The sequence below is a fragment of the Euprymna scolopes genome, chromosome 19 (genome assembly GCF_053919585.1).
Source record: "Euprymna scolopes isolate OS-2025 chromosome 19, ASM5391958v1, whole genome shotgun sequence".
Lineage (NCBI taxonomy): Eukaryota > Metazoa > Mollusca > Cephalopoda > Sepiida > Sepiolidae > Euprymna > Euprymna scolopes.
In genome coordinates, this window is record NC_136500.1 from 49,749,224 (window position 1) to 49,767,816 (window position 18,593).

The 18,593-nt window shown below is 37.2% G+C and overlaps 1 protein-coding gene across 1 annotated transcript in view; it reads left to right on the forward strand.

Annotated features, from left to right (window-relative positions):
- The window catches only part of LOC145303569 (inter-alpha-trypsin inhibitor heavy chain H5-like), a 219,734-nt gene that overhangs the window by 131,120 nt on the left and 70,021 nt on the right, over positions 1-18,593 (forward strand). The gene's annotated exons all lie outside the window — the stretch shown is intronic.

The window sequence follows — 18,593 nt, forward strand, 5'->3', positions numbered from 1 at the left end:
TGTGTGCGTTTATATATATATATATATATATATATATATATATATATATATATATATATATATATATATATATACTAGCGAGGGTACCCGGCGTTACCCGGGTGTTTGTGAGTGTGTGTGTTGGGGGGGACGTAGAACAAAAAGGAAACTTAACCCTGTTTAAATATTGAAAAAAAAACTATGTTAAAGTTCTTAAAAAAAAAATAAAACAAAAAAAACAGCGATTTTCAAAATGGAAAAAAAAAATTGTGGGTGTAAAAGAAAAAAAGGGGAATTGGTGGCAGGTAGGCTCGAACCTGGAGCCTTGAGGCCAATAGGGTGACGACATACACCTGCGCTACGGCGACAGAAGCAAAGCCGTTAAATTTAGCGATTAAAAAGTGAATGAGTTCAAAGGACAAACATCACGCTATTCCGCAGTTAATTATTTCTGCGAGATGGTTTTTAAGTGCGGGTTTAATGAGGTCAAAGCCGCACTTAATTTTATTGCGGAATATTTCTTTTGGGTTTGTTTTTTTTTACCCAACTTTGTCTGGTTTTGTTCCTCCGACGTGTTGGGGAAAACCAGCTCCCCCGTTTATTTGGGGAGTGTCCAAATGAAAGCAATTGTTTGATATGACGGTGAAAACCGACATTGACCAAACGTCCAGCGCTTTCTGAGCGTTGTTCCCGGGCTAGCCGAGAACAGCTCATTAGTTTCACATAAGTTTTGCTTTTATACGAAAAAGACGAATCAACACGTGAGAAGCCAAAATAGCAATAATTTTGTAAAAGTCGCTGTAAATAAATCTAGGCTCAATGCGCGTTCGCAAATCGTAGATATTATTATCTAGGGGGTATATAAACACTTCAAAGCTATAGTACCCCCCCCCCGGAACCCCGGCGAAAAAAGCCATTCTTGGGCATACAAAAACTCTCGTGCGCGTTTTGCCTTTTATATATATAAAGAAAATATAAGGAAAAATAATAGAGTTACGCAAACCAAAAGCGGTCAGAACACGAAAAGCGAAAGGATGAATTTACCGTGTTTAGGCAACTCACAAAAGTCACCCTATATAATTAGTTGTTCTAGAATTTTCGTTTATTCCTTTATATTTGTTCAAAATGCGGGACGTTGCTTCACGTTGTATGAACAGTTGTGAAGAACGAAGGACGAACTACACCACAAAATTTTATACTATACGAACAATACGTTATTTATTTTGCTTTACTTTTATATTAACTATTAGGGCTATGACAAGAGAATATTCTTTTCATTATTTTATTTTGACTCTTGAGTTTATATCCAAGACAGTTAGACAAAATTAATCAATCGAGAACCACATCACTCTATCTAAAAACATATAAGATTAACTGATATATACCCGAGAGTCAAAATAATGAAAAGAATATTCTGTTGTCATAGTCCTATTATTTTTTCAAAATATTTTTGTTTTAATCAAAAGTAGTCTCAATAAACGAATGTAGAGTTACAGCCATTTTTAAAGATGGTGGCCATTTTAAAATATATTTTACCCTGAGAAGTATTTTCTGTAAGAAATTTAATCGGATTTTAGACCAATGAAAGGAAAGCAACTGCTATGAACGAATACAGAATTACATTCCCTTTTTAAGATGATCATTTAAAAATAATACCGACATGGACAGATTGTTTCCTCAGGGAATTCAATCAAATTATATTTATTGAATCTTATAGCATGCCACAATCATCCACCAAAAGAATTGGTCAACCAAAATCAAATATTTTCGAGAAAGAGACTGACTGTATATATAAGATAAAACACACACACGTCTATCGTGATTTCAATGTGACCTCATACAATTTCTCATCTTATAAATGATTTAGGATATTGTCTTCTAAGGTATCATTTCGACATCTAGATCAGCTCACTATAGCAGGGAACTATGCAATTTTACATGTTCTATCTAGAGAAAATTAGAACATCTTTGATTAACAAATAATTCTTGTATGAATTGGCAGAGTAAAATGTTTGACTTGCTTGATTACAGTGCTGGAATTAGTTTTCCAAATCCTTTTTAAAACCTGCTTCAAGTCCTTAATATCTTCGAATATTTATTCATGGTGGTTGATATGACTAGTTTAATTTAACTAGTTATACATTATGTAAATTATGCGTATACAACCGGGTGGAGTTTTATGTTATAACAAGGACAGATTTTACTTAATGCATAGATGGGAACATGGCAGGCACTATCAAGTTAGATTAGAGTGAATCTGGGAGTACTGGAAACGAAAGGATGACTGCACTTTTAAAAGCTCCTGGGTGTGGTTTCTTGTCATTCTATAACAGCGTTATAGAAGACTCTTGCCATTATAGACAAGTACGCGTGTACTTCCACACAACTTTGATTTATATATACAAAAGTATGTACCCGGCGTTGCCAGTATTAAACGTAACGTTAAATTCCTTTTAAAAATGAAGTAAAGAAAACGAAAAGAAACTAAGACATGTGCATGCAAGTATTATGTTTTAAACAGTTCACTTCTTATAAGTAAAAAAAAAAAATACTCAAGCTGAGATCGAAACCAAAACCTAAAGACAATCAATCAGGTACGATAACAATTAGGACAGCTTGTAACGATCTTTAAAAAGTGTTTTCAAACCTACTTATTCTTAGCATAACGAAACTGTCACGTGAACGATTCTCGAATGCGCAGTCGTAAAACAGTTGAAAAACAGATAAAAATCTGATGAGTCCACGAGTACTTTTTTTCAATTTTGATCCCTTAGCAGCCCTTTTGTCGGATGAAGACCGATTAAAAGGTTTTTCACATGTCTGAATAGTCTATACACCAACTTTCAAGTTTGTAGATCAAAACTTCGTTGAGTATATAGGTTGAGCGTCGTCCTCACACATATATTCTAATTTTTATAGATATTAGGTTGGTGCAAAACTAATATCGTTTTTTATCAGATATACATATACGTAAAAAAACGACATTATTTTTGCACTAACCCAATATATATAGTTATGTGTGTGCGTGCGTATGTATGTGTGTAGGAAGTTCATAAAAAGGGGGCAGGTAAGGAATACTGAATCACAGTTGCTTTACATTTTCCGTTAATAAATTTGGGTTGTAATGTGATGCCCTGCCACATTGGATTCAATTAATTTTCTTGACTTCGGTTAGATGAAATACGAAACCTCCGAGATATTGTGGCGGTGTCCATGCATTGAAACAATTTTCAGAAAGCATTCTTGAAATAATAGCAAAAAAAAATGCACTACATAACAGAGATGCTATATCATTAAAGATTTCTGTCGAATAGCACTAAAACCACCCCGCCTCAAATCAGTGTAGCGAAGGAGTTTATCTTTCTGTCAATGTGTAGATCTTAGACCTAGGTTCGTGACATCTTATATAGACTACCTTATATAGTTCAAATCAGTAATTTTCCTATTATAATATACTAGCATTTAAGCCCGGCAATTCCCGGGTGTTTGGATGTGTATGTTGAGCAAAAAAAAAAAAAGTGGTAGTAGGAAGGCAGGCTCGAATCCGTATCGCGAAGGAGGAAAAGAACGGGAAAACCCTGACGTCTTTGCTGTTACGACCACCGCAAAACCAGAAGTGACTTATGTTTAAATTAAGGGTAGACAATCGAAAGTAGAGGATGATTTTCTAAAATATCGGCGAAAAAGCGACCCCCCCCGCAGAAAAGTGCCCAGTTGAAGGTGAAAATTTTTCGATATTTGTCGTCTGAAAGGTCGAACTTCAAAACGATACTGATCTTGGTAAAATCCGTCGCCTCTGTGGAAAGTTTTAGGCAGACATGCACACATACATGCATATATTTATATATTAGTAACTAAAAATTTTCGACCCCAACCGATTAAAAAGCTTGGCCTATCTCTGAATACGCTTTATGTAAAATTTCAAATGTTTAAACCAGAAATTGTCTGAGTAATTTGGTAGAGCCCGCAGAGGTCAATTTTCTTTAACTTTGACCCCTATTATGATCCCTTAACATTTATTGTTTTGGGCTCAAGTCAAGTTATTAAGTTAGATCCATGTCCAAGGAACCTATATCTAAAATTTCAAGTGTTTGTACCGAAAATTGTCGGAGGAGTTTGGTAGAGTTCTCAAACGTCAAATCGTTGAACTTTGACCCCTTAACAGCCAAATTTCTGACCGAAAACGGATTACAAATATTTTTTTCCAAATCTCACTACCCTGTATATCAAATTTCGAGACTGTTGAATTTAAAATGTACAGAGTTACTGCGTAGGGAAATGTACACAGACACACAGACAGACACACACACAGACACGTTCACTTTTACAGATATATAGATAGATTTTACCTAATAATAACATTCAAACCGGAGAAAACTGACAAAATAATTTCAATCGTGTCTAGATCTTTATTACAGTAAACTGTAAAGATTTTCTTTCTTTCTTTCTTTTTTTCTACTCACGTTCATCCCTAACAAGGCATATCGCCACTTGGACGTAAGGGGCTACTATTTGGGACCATGCCTAGGAAAGATTAACAAGATGTTTGTTTACGTTACATTTAAATTTCTGCATAAAAGTACGGTCAGCGAAGCAGGTAGCAGGAAGGGAATTCCAAAGTTTAGCTGTTCGAGAGACGAAACTATAAGAGTAGAAAGATATCTGACATGTAAGGGCTTCAATCGCGAAGGTGTGCGATTTTGTTCCTAAGCGGGTTTGTCGGGGATATGTACGTCGCGGGGCACAAGTGCAACGAGTTCATCAGAGCACAAAGTGGAACCCACTCTCATATTCGTAGCTCTTCAACTTTGTAAGTTAAAAAATATAGGGGCTTTACTTTTGAAACGACCATTATATATATATATATATATATATATATATATATATATATATATATATATATATATATATATATATTATTCCACGTATGCTTTTGGAAAAGTAATTTAAGGTTTCGGGCGTGTATGAAGCATAAAATGAGGTTGCGTTTGATATTTAATGTTTTATTTTGATATTTGAAGCGGTCCTCCGCTCTTGGTCATAAAATGTAGGGAAATTACAATAAAAGACTTTGAAAGAACTAGAGATTTGTTTTGGGATCGTTCATTCATTGCAAAAATTTCCGAAATAATTCATATGACTTTTTAAACGTTCGTAAAAGAGGGATGTCGTGATTGTTTTGTTATTTAAATTTTTAGAAATTTTAAACGCATTAGCATTCGTTACAATCGGCATCAACATCAAAATGCAACTGATGATTCCAACATGTATAATAAATGATAAGTGTTCCAGATATACAGGGAAAGCAACACAGTAAAAATACAAATGAATAACAGCAAAAATTAATTAATTATAGACAATGTAAAAAGAGGTTATGTAAATTAGACAGATATTCGATTCTCTATATGTATATCGACCATCTATAATATAAATCTCACCTGTCTGTTTAAATGTATGTATGTATGTATGTATATCAGGTCATGTCATATGCTACTGGTACCATGTATGTATGTATGTATGTATGTATGTATGTATGTATGTATGTATGCATGTATTTCAGGTCATGTTATATGCTACTGGTACCATGTAACCCAGTACTACCTGCCTCATGGTTGGGTCACCGGCGACTAAACTGGTTCCCCCACCAGACTTGTTTGGTGAGGAGGGTGGCTAGTCTCCCTGAAGGATTAAAAAAAACCTTCATAAGGGCGAATGAACCCTTTTTCGGGGTCAACGGCCAACTAGCACCGTGTGTGTTTGTGTGTATGTATGTGTGTGTTGGGGTCGAGAGGGCTCCTGTAAGCCGTGATGAACGCAACCTTTCTAGGAGAAGCAAATCTCTGTTTTAGAAAACCATAAAGCGGGAGACCAGTACCCACATTAAGCTGGTCTGCAATTTAACTTGTTGCTGGCTATCTTGCTCTTGCTTGTTGCTGGATCTCAACATTTTGAACCGAGAGAGAGAGAGACTTGCTGTCGTACAAAGCTAAGACTCTGTAACATCATCTGTGTATAGATACTCCCTCATGCATTTGTCTATTAAAATGGTCCTGTGGCGATGGAAGTCATTTTTTGGCTCATGGACTTTAAGTGTCTGAGGGAGTGGCACTCGTCTGACAAGACGTTGCAATCATCATCATCATCATGTATGTATGTTTAAAACTTTCGACAGAGGCAACGAATTTTCACGAGATGTGTATTGCTTTAAAGCTCGACACTTCGGCGACAAATATCGAAAATTTGGCTAAAAACTTTAATTACTTCACCATAGTTTTCTACAAGGAGGGTCATTTTTGCAAATTATCGTATCGCTTGGAATGACTTTACTTTTCAACGTTCCGTACTTCCGGTCGCATCATGTAGTAGGGGTAAGACGTCAGCTTTTCTTTCACTTTTTTTTCCGCCTTTGCGTCACGGGTTCGAGCCTGCTTACCAATTACCACTTTTTTTTTTTATCAGCACACACCTCCAAACACCAGGGCAACGCCGGGCACCTAGGCTAGTACTCTCTCTTTTTCTCTCTCTCTCTCTCTCTCTCTCTCTCTCTCTCTATATATATATATATATATATATATATATATATATATATATATATATATATATATATATATATATATATATATATATATATACACTAACAAAAGTACCCGTCGTTGACTGGGTTAAAAAAACAGGCTACAGAAAATGGACTCTGATTTATTAAAGTATTATAGGTTATGAAAAGGAAGGGTTGTAAAGATATAACTTCGAATTTGGGGGTATCAAAACCAAAGCAAAATATGATGAAAGTAAAAATAAAATAGATAAACCCCATAATTTTGTATACTATACCTGTTCACACTGAAACACTTATCACAATATTCTGTGGATCTACATTAAAAAGCCTTGTTAAACTTTGTGACATATTTCCATTCTATGGAGGTCAGGCGCCAACGAACATCCCATAATTTTATCATACCATAAATATGGAAACTGAAACATAATTATCAAAGTATACTTACGCAGATAGATATGAAAAAGTCTTTATTAAAGTGTGTGCCTATTTCCATTCTATGAAGGCCGGATGCGAACGCAGACCCCACAATTTTATTATACCATCCCTATTTAAGTTAAAACATACTTATCAAAGTATTCTTATGTACATCTATATCAAAAACACTTGTAAACGTTTTTTTCTTAATTTTTAACTTTTTTATTTCCATACTTTGTGGACCAGCCGCGAACGCAGACCCCACAATTTTAATGAACCACCGTTCTGCAAGATCAAACATACCCATTCCTGTGTCTCGATACATCTTCTATCATTATATGTAATAGTTTTTTTTTTAAATAGTCAACCATATAGGAGCCTATTCGTGACCACACACACACACACACACACACATTCAGCTTTATATTATATATATATATATATATATATATATATATATATATATATATATATATATATATATATATATATTATTTTAAAAGAGTTTGATAAAATATATTCAGTACTTTCCTTGACACAGAATTGTTTTTAAATGCTTATGAAGAATATAATGTTACACGTTTTAAAAAAAACGATTAATTTTGAAATATACCGATGAAAAAACTCAGTGGCACTCTGTATCTTTACTATAATGTTATTCTGCTACTAAAAATGCACTTTAGAAACTGCGTGTATTAATTCCTGGAACATGTTTACGAAATTTCATAATTAGTACATTTTGTACTTTTAGATATGCGGTTTCAATATATACCGTTATGATTGATATAATGATTTAACATGTATTATACCTTCATATATATATATATATATATATATATATATATATATATATATGTATATATATATCTTCTTCTCTTCTCTATCTTCTTCTATCTATCTTCTTCTATCTATCTATCTATCTATTCTATCTATCTTCTATCTATTCTATCTATCTATCTTCTATCTATCTTCTATATAAATAAAATGAACTCATTTTTTCCCCTCCGACTTTGACGTTCATAGGACTGCACCTGTATACATTTGGTGCAGCCGTATCATTCACAAACTGAATCACGACATCTGCCGTATGTTATAGGGTTATTACATATCAAGGATCTCGCTGATCACAGTTTCCTATATTCTGTCTGGTGAGAGTCCACTGTAAAAATCGGTTACATTTAATGGAAGTAGTAAAGTAAACTCTCTCTAACAAATTCATCCTACCACAGCCACTCACTTACACCGTACCAGAACGTTCACAGGAGACATTTAAAACCGATCACCGGTTAGAATTTATCTAAAAACTGGACTGGACTTACACTGAAACGAACCACGCTTACTTTGCCATTGGTTAGCATAAAACATAAACACAATTTATAAAGCATTCATTATAATAAAATTAGATTCAAACTGAACACAATCCGTTACCTGGAATTGAATTCACAATTACATTACTTCGATTTCGTTATAACCCGCGTGGTTAAAGTTTAATGAAAACCTGAATTGACATTTACGTGAAACGCACCAAACTTACTTACTTACACAAACACAACTTCCGTTTCGCTCTTTCCTTACGTGCTTTTTTGCTTTCTTTCTTTCTTTCTTTCTTACCTTTCGTTGTCTTTTTGCTTTATGGGTGATGGTGCTGGGGTACTTCCCTATCTTTATCTTTCCTTTCGGTCTTTCCTTCTTTCTTTCTTTTCTCTCCATTTTCTGCTCTTTCCATTGTTAAAACGAAACGAAACAACCGGATATTCCAGGTTTTACTTACACTCTATCACTCTACGACTATTACTTGTGTATCCAACTCTATTTGTGCCAGTAAAAAAAGTAGCATTTATTGCTTTTGGTAATAATTATTAATTGCTTATTTCTTTTGTTTTTCACCCTTTTCTTAGACTAACCATTCTTTAATCTCACTATAAAATCGATTTTTCCAACTACATTTTAGGTGGGGGGGGGCATTCCAACCTCCGAAGGGGGTTTGTATTACTGTACACATACATTCGAAAAAGTTGTCAAAAAAACAAAAAATACATAACAAATAAATGTTCTCAAAGCCAAGATCAGTTACTTTTCTGCAAAACTGGATATCTTTTTCCTGTTTTTATTCAATGTAACATATTTATTCGGCTCGAAAACCATACAGTGTTTACCGATGTATTCGAAAATTCAGGAAGGCGTCTCACACCCTCTTTAACACCGTAAGTATAGAAAAAGGTGTTATAAATAAAAAAAATATACAAAATACTATTAAAAACACGCCGATTATATGTCAACCTATGTCGCATTAACATGTATTGAGCGAGTTTTTAACAGTATTTCATTAGGTTTTTTATTTATAACATCTTTTCCCAATTCAATGTAACATGTTTATTCAGCTCGAAAACCATACAGTGTTTACCGATGTATTGGAACATTCAAGATGGCGTCTGGGAAAAAGATGTTATAAATTTTGGATAGTTTTTTTATTTATAACACCTTCTTCCATACTTACGGTGTTAATGAGGGTGTGAGACGCCATCTTGAATTTTCGAATACATCGGTAAACACTGTATGGTTTTCGAGCTGAATAAATATGTTACATTGAATAAAAACATGAAAAATATATCTATCCAGTTTGGCAGAAAAGTAACTTATCTTGGCTTTGATAACATTTATTTGTTATATATTTGTGTTTTTGTTTTTTTTTTCACAACTTTTTCGAATCTATGTGTACAGTAATACAAACACCCATTTTGTGTTTTATATAGATAAAGTTTGAATGTTACTATTTTGATTATATTCGTTGGGGGGACAATTAAATAATTAAGAAAGATTAAAATGAAGCGAAATTTAAGTTTCCGTTCCATTTTTACAACAACCGTAAAACAGTGCATACTCAGCAAGTTTTATCGTATTTTATTTATTTTTTTGCAGAATTAATGATGGAAGTATTTTTCTGTTTATTTTCTTAACATCTGTTAAAAAAAAAAAAATAATTTGGACATTCTCTTGAAAAAAAAAAATCAAACTTTTCTCTACTTTCACATGTGTTCCATTTTAACAAACTGAGCCACAGCAACGCGTGGCCGGGTACAGCTAGTATATATATATGCGCATATATTGTCTTTAACTCTTTGCTTCCATGCGAGTCGTTTCTTATTACTTTATTTTTTATTTATTTATTCACCTTGTTTATTTATTTCTCTTTTTGCTTTTACCAACTGTGTATACCTTCTCTTTAAATGTATTTATTTAATGCATTTTAATTACATATGCGTAAAAATGGTCTCTAACACTTAGTCCCACGCGAGCCGTTTTTAAGGTCAGAAGAACTCTACTCGAAAACGAATAGCCTATGCAAGAATATAGAACAGAGCTAGGACCAACTTTCTTTCTACTATAGAAGACAGAAGAACTTTATTTAAGTAGTATACTTAATATATGCAATCACCGTACGCTTGCTTGTATGTAAGTGTCCTCCATGATACCCATACCATACCAAACCACTGCACGTGGCTCATAATTTGACTGGCACTATATTTTTAACTGCAATATACATAATCCCAGCTGTGATACTAGGGCTAATTTTCTGAATAGATGCAACACTCTGCGCCTGACCTTAATGACTACAATTCCAAATCCCATTAATTAGCTGTCCCTATAACTGGGAGGGAAAAACCTAATAGCTAGCTACGAAATCCTATACATTTTACCTCCAAGACGATTGCGTTTGTCTTACCTGCATGCATAAAAAAAAAAAAAAAATTCCTCCCTTCTTCAGACTAAACCTTACCTGTAACTAAAAAATCCTAATGGAAATCCATCTGTAAATAAATAACCCCTCTTCTCTTGAACGCTAACAATCTACTTCTTCCAACCTATCCGCCACTAAACTCCCACATTGCTCCGCATCTGTAGTTGAATCGCTAACTTCCAGCCCCTAATCCCTCACATGCAAACTGTTTTAATAACCATCACTAAACATCTATACATTTCTACCTCTAAGGCATGCATTACAGCTCATTCCTATCCAGTAAGGGACTTAACAGCCTATGCACACAAAGGCAGGTACTTAACAGCCAAAGTACCCAGAAACAAAGCGATATGCACTACACAACTGTCTCGAGTTTTGCAACGATTAATTACGTTATTGAAACGACACTCCTTGTTATGCAAAACGCCCCATGACTCTTACTAAAAAATACCTACAACTCCAACTCTATTCGCACCTACTGAAAACCTGCCCATATATATCTATTCACCTAATTACGCATGACTCAATACTTGCTGTCTTATCCATGCTATATTGCACTTACATCTTAACCCTCCTATCATCTAAAATAGCTCGGGCACAACTCGTAGCTCAATTCTTAATACCTACTCATACTGTAACACTATACTAGACCTAAGCTAACATTAATAAAAAAAAAAAGGGTACGACTAAAATCACATTATCTCCTCCCTAACAAGCCCTCTTACAAACATAGACGCTTACACTGCATGAACTTCACCCACCCCCTTTATCCATTAACAAGTAAATAGCATGTCCCTAAATCACTTTGAGGAGTGTAACTAATCAGTAGATATAATCCCCAACAAACTAACCCAGTAACACTAACAACGCGGGGTCGCAGAAATACCTGGATTAGAACCTAGGCGCGGAGAAAACCCTCTCAGGGCTGACGGACCCAGTAGGTCTTCCCAGATCATCCGTCTAGGAGAAGGAAAACTCTGAAACTAAACCAAAGGGGAGAGAGGCCTCTTCAGTCTTGGATGACAACCTTCCTAGAGCTGGTGACTCAAACAAATTCACCGGTTTGCAAACCTAAATTGCTTAAGGAGTAGATAGGCTCTGTCTATCGCCCGGCTTCCATACTCCTTCTTTGCCTATTAGTCAAGCGCAGAGACACTATCTCAGTGATTCGACAGAAACACCCAGCGGTAGATCTTGTTTCCTGGCTAGGGCAATGAACGCCGTTCTTCCCCATTCCCAGCATGCTCCACCCCTATAACTGAACATTTGGGAGTGCTTGAGTATAAGATATGCCTGAGCGGTTAGATTGGGTTGATCTTCTTCTAAAGGGTTGAGGGTACCGGATTGACAGTTCCTGGCTGCTGTTCCCGACTGGTAGTACAGGAGCCCTAACTCTTTGGTAGCGCTTAGAGCGGCTGCTCCATCAACAGTTGAATAATATCGGGTTGTTTGCAGTGCCATGACGCGCATGGAAAGGGACCCTGCACTCATCCCCGGTGGGCTTTCCTGAGGCCACAATCCTAATTGGAGAAAGGTCAGCTGATGGTCTACTTGTGATGCATGTCTGAAGCTCCGCATAACCTCTTGTTTAGCTCCCCCTTACCGAAACTCTTAAAAAAAAATATGACGACAGTACAATCTAAAAATAAGCTTAAACCAGGATTAGGGACAAACAAATTCAACTTGCCTCCTCCCTTGAGGCTCTCATTCACAAATATCCGTGGGCTTAGAACTAACTTAGCTGATGTTGAAGCATTTCTCTTAACAAATACCCCGGATATCTTAGCACTAAGTGAGACTAACCTACACTCCTCCATTCCCTCTAACCACTTTAACATGCCTGGATATCTCCCACTCTGCCGTAAGGACTCTGACAGACATATGCACGGACTTGGAGTTTACATTCGTAATACCCTTCCCTTGACTAGAGAAACAAACCTAGAAACAGATGATCAAGCCTTTATGTGCTTTAGACTAAACGTGCAACACAGTATTAGCTACTATTATTTTCTCTACCGCTCTCCCTCGACTAAGGACTGCTCCATAATAAACAAAGTATCTGACAGCATAGACACGGCACTGTCCCTCGACACTAGCGCACAAATACATGTGTTTGGTGACTTTAATGTCCACCACAAAAACTGGCTTGGATTCTCTACTCACACAGATGCAGCGGGCAGCACAACCCATAGCTTCGCTATATCTCACTCCCTATCACAAATTGTTACGTTTCCAACCCGTTTCCCTGACCAGGAAGAACAACACGCATCACTTCTAGATCTGTTTTTGACCACAGTTCCCGATGACTGCATAGCGAAGGCCCACAGCCCACTCGGGAACGCTGATCATGCAGTGATAATGGTTGAAATCGCCCTAAACTCTAGTCCCAAAACTGAAGAGCCAGTGCTCAAAACAACGAGATATTATAATAAGGCTGACTGGGAAGCCATCAGGGAACTAATTAGAGATGCTCCATGGAAAAATATTTTCTCTCTCCCTGCTGAACAGTGTGCAAACGAGACCACTGACTGGTTCAAAACTGCAATCGAAGCGCATGTTCCCATGCGGAAATTTTATAGTAAGCCCCACTCTGCCCAATGGTTTACGTCGACTTGTGCAACTGCCATTACTCAAAAGCAGCATGCATACCGTAGGTTTAACCGACATAAGTCCAGTTCAAACAGACTGAAGTATATAGAAGCTAGAAATAACGTTAAGAAAGAAATAGCGACAGCTAAGAGAGAATTTACGGAAACCACTAAAAAGCGCATCGAAGCACAAAAACTAGGAACTCGAGACTTCTGGAAAATCTACAACAGTGTAGTAAATAATGGGCAATCAACAATTCCCCCACTAACCAACAATCACGAGGTTGTCTCCTCAGCAACCGACAAGGCTAACATGCTTGCCAGTCGGTTTGCCTCAAACTCCACACTGGACCCTTCCAACCACCCCCTACCTGACTTTCCTATGCGGACAGACGCCACACTAGACGATCTGAAAACCACCCCTGCTCAGGTGCATGCTATCATAAAAAACCTTGACACCTCAAAAGCATGTGGACCCGATCTTATCCCAGCTGTGCTATTAAAAAAGTGCTCAGCCGAAGTAGCTCCAGTTCTCTCCAAACTCTACAACAAATGTCTTAATGAAGCTTGCTTTCCGGGCTGTTGGAAAACTGCTTCTGTTGTACCAGTATTCAAGAATTCTGGCGAAAGGACAGACCCATCAAATTATCGCCCCATTAGCCTCCTCCCACTTTTTGCCAAAATATTTGAGACCATAATTAACCATGCTCTAGTCCATCATCTTACAGATGCTAAACTACTGACTGACAAACAATATGGATTTAGACAAGCCCGTTCCACAGCAGACATCCTCACCGTGATCTCTGAACGTATATACCAATCACTGGACAAAGCGGGGGAAGGCAGAGCGGTAGCTCTAGATATATCTAAGGCTTTTGACAGGGTATGGCATGAGGGTCTCCTCAGGAAGATTAGATCTTACGGTATCACTGGTAGAATACTTAACATAATTAAATCCTTCTTAGATAAGAGAAAAATCCAGGTAGTCCTCGACGGTCGCACATCTAAACAATATGATATAAATGCGGGAGTGCCCCAGGGTTCTATCCTTGGACCTCTATTGTTCCTGATATTCATAAATGACCTCCCCGACAACATTGCCTCTGAGATGGGTATATATGCTGATGACACTACACTCTATGGCAGACACGACAGGAAGACGAATGAACACATTTCTAAAGAAATGGCAGAAACACTAGAGGAAGACCTCCAATCTGTAGTGGAATGGGGACAAAAGTGGTTGGTCGCGTTCAATGCTGCCAAGACTAAACTAGTTTCATTCAATAATTACAAGAAACCCTCTCTACCACCAATAGCAATGGCCAACGACCCTTTATCTGAGAGTCCATCTTTCAAACTCCTTGGCCTAACGTTCACAGGAAACATGAGTTGGAACAATTACATTGAAGGCATTGCCAGGGCCGCTGCAAGAAAGGTAGGCTCTCTCTACCGTGCTAGAAAACTACTAACACCCGAAAGTATCCTGTACCTCTATAAGGCCACCATTCGCCCATGTATGGAGTATTGCTGCCACATCTGGGCTGGTGCATCTGCTACTAGTCTCTCGCTCCTTGACAAGGTTCAAAAGAGAGTCGCAAATCTGATAGGCCCTGAACTGGCATCTAAGCTTCAGCCTCTGTCCCATCGACGAAATGTTGCATCCCTCTGCCTGTTCTACAAGTATTTTAGTGGTGAATGCTCTGATGAACTGCAATCACTTGTGCCCCCACGACGCGAGCACCCTCGACAAACCCGACAGGCTACTAGATCCCACCCCCACACTGTAGAGGTCCCTAGATGTAAAAGATCTTTTTACTCCAATAGTTTCTTCCCCAGAACCGCAAGACTCTGGAATTCCATTCCAGGTCCCTGCTTCCCCAACAGTACTGACGTGCAGAAGTTCAAGTGTAACGTGAACCGACACCTTGCTGCCCAAATCCCTACATAGTACCCCAGTAGTTGTTGCCCCTGATAGTAGCCCCCTACACCAAAGTGGCAATTTGCCTTGTTTGGGGTGAAAATGTAATAAAAAAAAATAAAAAAATATATATATATATAAATTCCAGGTTAAAGTTTTTCAGACTTGAACCTGGAACTCGCGACTATCACCGTCTCCGTCGAGAGACGTCTGATCATGAGTTTGATCAGCGCATCCACAGTGTTGCAGGCGATACGATCGGTGCCTTTTTCACCTATAATAGTTCCTTCTGCCGTTGGTGTGAGGATCTGAACTGTTGATGCTGATAGTTTATCCAGCCACAAACTCCTCATGATGTTCTCCGACATCTTGTTATCGCACAAAAGGGTGCGCATGTGACGTAACAACTGCGACGGAGTGAGGTCTCCAAGTTCGACCTGCGTAAAGAGGTTGCGTAGCATCGACTCGTCGGATAAGCCAGTTCGTTTTAGAATTGCTTCCTTCAGCCGGTTATAAGGGTTTTCTTCTGGTATAATTTCGAGTAAATCTATTACTTCCTTCACAACGTCGGTAGGTAATTTCTCGACCAGGTAAGTGTATTGTGTCCTTTGCGACGTTATCCGCCTCGCATCGAATAAAGCTTGGATTTGGATGTACCAGGATTTGATGCTGGCTGGATTAAATACCGGGATGTTTAACGATAGGGTGGCTTGAGATATTTCTGAAAGTGACGAATTCATGCTCTTGTTTCGCTTGATTTAATCTCGAAAATGATTTGGAAGCCTTTAAATTGTCCGGTCTTTGTTCTTTGCGTAGGCAAGGAGTCGGTGTAGACGGATGTATGCGATCCCGGTTTAAATGGGAGAATAATGTGATGTGGAACTCTTTAAGCTGCGGCGAAGTGTGAGGTACACTCACTTGTGTGCTGCTTCGTGTTTGTAGGTTTTAGAAGGATGTAATTTCATAGACTGGGACGAAAAAAGGAGAGATGGGTAAATTGTCCTCGGTCAGGGCAGGCATGTTTTCTCTTTTACAACCGTACGCGATAACCGCCAATTTGTATGTTTCAGAAGAATGTGCATGTTTCATCTCACGGCCGGATGCCACCAAGGGGGAAAGAAGTTTAAGTGAAATTAAATTACTCTGCCCCAAACAAAATGATAAAAAAAAAGGAATAAAACAAAATGACGTCTCCTTCTCGTTTAAATCCACTGCATTTATTTTTCAACAAAAAATAACAAGACGAACAAGCAAAGTCCGATCAGTAAAAGTTCTTGAGAAATCATTATGATTAGAATATTCAAAGTGGGTGAAAAATCCTTTATGGAATTATTAAGATTAAAAGGTCATGTTAAATGAAAGTCCTTCGTTGAGATAATAAGATTAGAAGGTGAAAGTCTAGTGTGAAAATAATGTCCTTGTTTCAAGGTTTGTGTTTTAACTGACGAAGTTCGCCTTATTCAAAATCCCCATGAGGAAAGTAGTCCGTTGTTATTAATTCTTACAGAAAATGTACGGAAATGGGTGCGTGTGTGCATAAGTGTGATTTTTGGGTGCCCGCGTGGCGTGTGTAATTATGGTTTTGACAGATTTGAAAACGACGATGAGGTGAAAACGAGAGGCATGTTCTCGTGTCACGTCAGAGCGAGAAGAGAAGAAGAAAGAAGGGAAAAAAAGAGAATAAGAATGTTTTGTTGCCTTTAAATACTTTTTGAACCGGCTACAGCACAAGATTGCTGTTGCTGGTATTTGGTCCTTGGAAAAGCGTTAAAAAGACAATCTTCTAAATTTTCTCATTGGTCGCTTGTGTCACGTGGTACTGTCTTGAACTACGTCCGCCAGAAATATGTTCATTTTACTTTTGTTGTTGTGAGAAAAGCGTAATTAATGAAATTATGTCGGTGTTGGAAGAACTTATTTTTGTGTAAATGTGCGGGGAAATTAAAATTAATAAACGTTCGTTTATTTGTGCGCAAGCGAGTGAGCGCGCGCGCGCGCGCGTGTGTGTGTGTGTGTGTGTGTGTGTGTGTGTGTGTGTGTGTGTGTGTGACAGCACAGGTTCTTGGATCAATGATAACGCGTCGGGCATCAGTTTTTGAGGTCGCTGATTAGGATTATAATTTCCAACTTTTTTAAGAAAGTGGTGGGTTTTTCTTAAAACGTATTGATTTTATGAAACTTTAAATTGTCCATCTAACGCGATTCGATTAATTTCCAAGTTTTTCTGCTGCTGACAAGTTTTTGTTTCGCTGACTTTTACTATTTACTCGGTGTTTCCCGGGCGGATACATGTGTTTTCTTGGCTTTTATAAATAAACACAGTTTTGTGAAAAGGAAGGATCAGGTAACATATCGTTTCCTTCCAGAAGGCAAAAAATTCAACGGCAAAATAAATATGCAAAAGAAATTAGCTAACAGCAAAGTTGTATATACAAAACCTGGAACCAATAATTTACAGTTCATAACAAATAAATTAAAACAAAACTCTTCCGAATACTTTTATGAAAAATAAACTGAGAAAAAGCAGCTAACAGATTGCAGAGCTTAGTAGTAGTAGTAGTAGTAGTAGTAGTAGTAGTAGTAGTAGTATAAACATATACTTATACAATAGTATTCCTCAAACAAACAGGTGGTCTGATTAATTTCCCCATAGAATGAAACACAAACGTCCGTGCGTAGCTCACTTGCCATGATTATATCGTATACAACTACATAGAGATTGAATCTAAAACAATTGTAAAAAATTGTGTCCTAAATTGTGTCCAAATAAGTTAAAAGAAACGATATATATATATATATACATATATATATATATATATATATATATTTGTAGTCATCGACATACAGTCCTGTTTCGTTGTATCACAACTCATCAGTGCCGCTAGGACCGCCATATATATATATATATATATATATATATATATATAATAACATTAATGCGGGAATGGCTCAGGGGTCGATCCTTGGACCATTATTATTACTGATATTCATAAACAACCTCCCTGATAATACTGTGTCCGATATGGGTATATTTGCTGATGATACAACGCTCTATAATATGCATGAGGGAAGAAGAGATGTACATAAATCTAAGACAATGACAGAATTGTTAGAAAATAACATCCAGACTATAGTGGAATGGGCCTATAAATGGATGGTGACATTTAATTCTAATTTTATTCTAATAGTTTCTTCCCTCGAACATCTAGACTTTGGAATTCCCTTCATACTGCCTGCATTCCTAGCTGTACTGATATGCAGAAGTTTAGATGTAACATAAACAAATATCTTGTTAATCTTTCCCAGACATGGCCCCAAATAGTAACCCCTTACGTCCTAGTGGCGATATGCTTTGTAAGGGGTGAACATTAGTAGATATCTAACTATTATAATACGAAA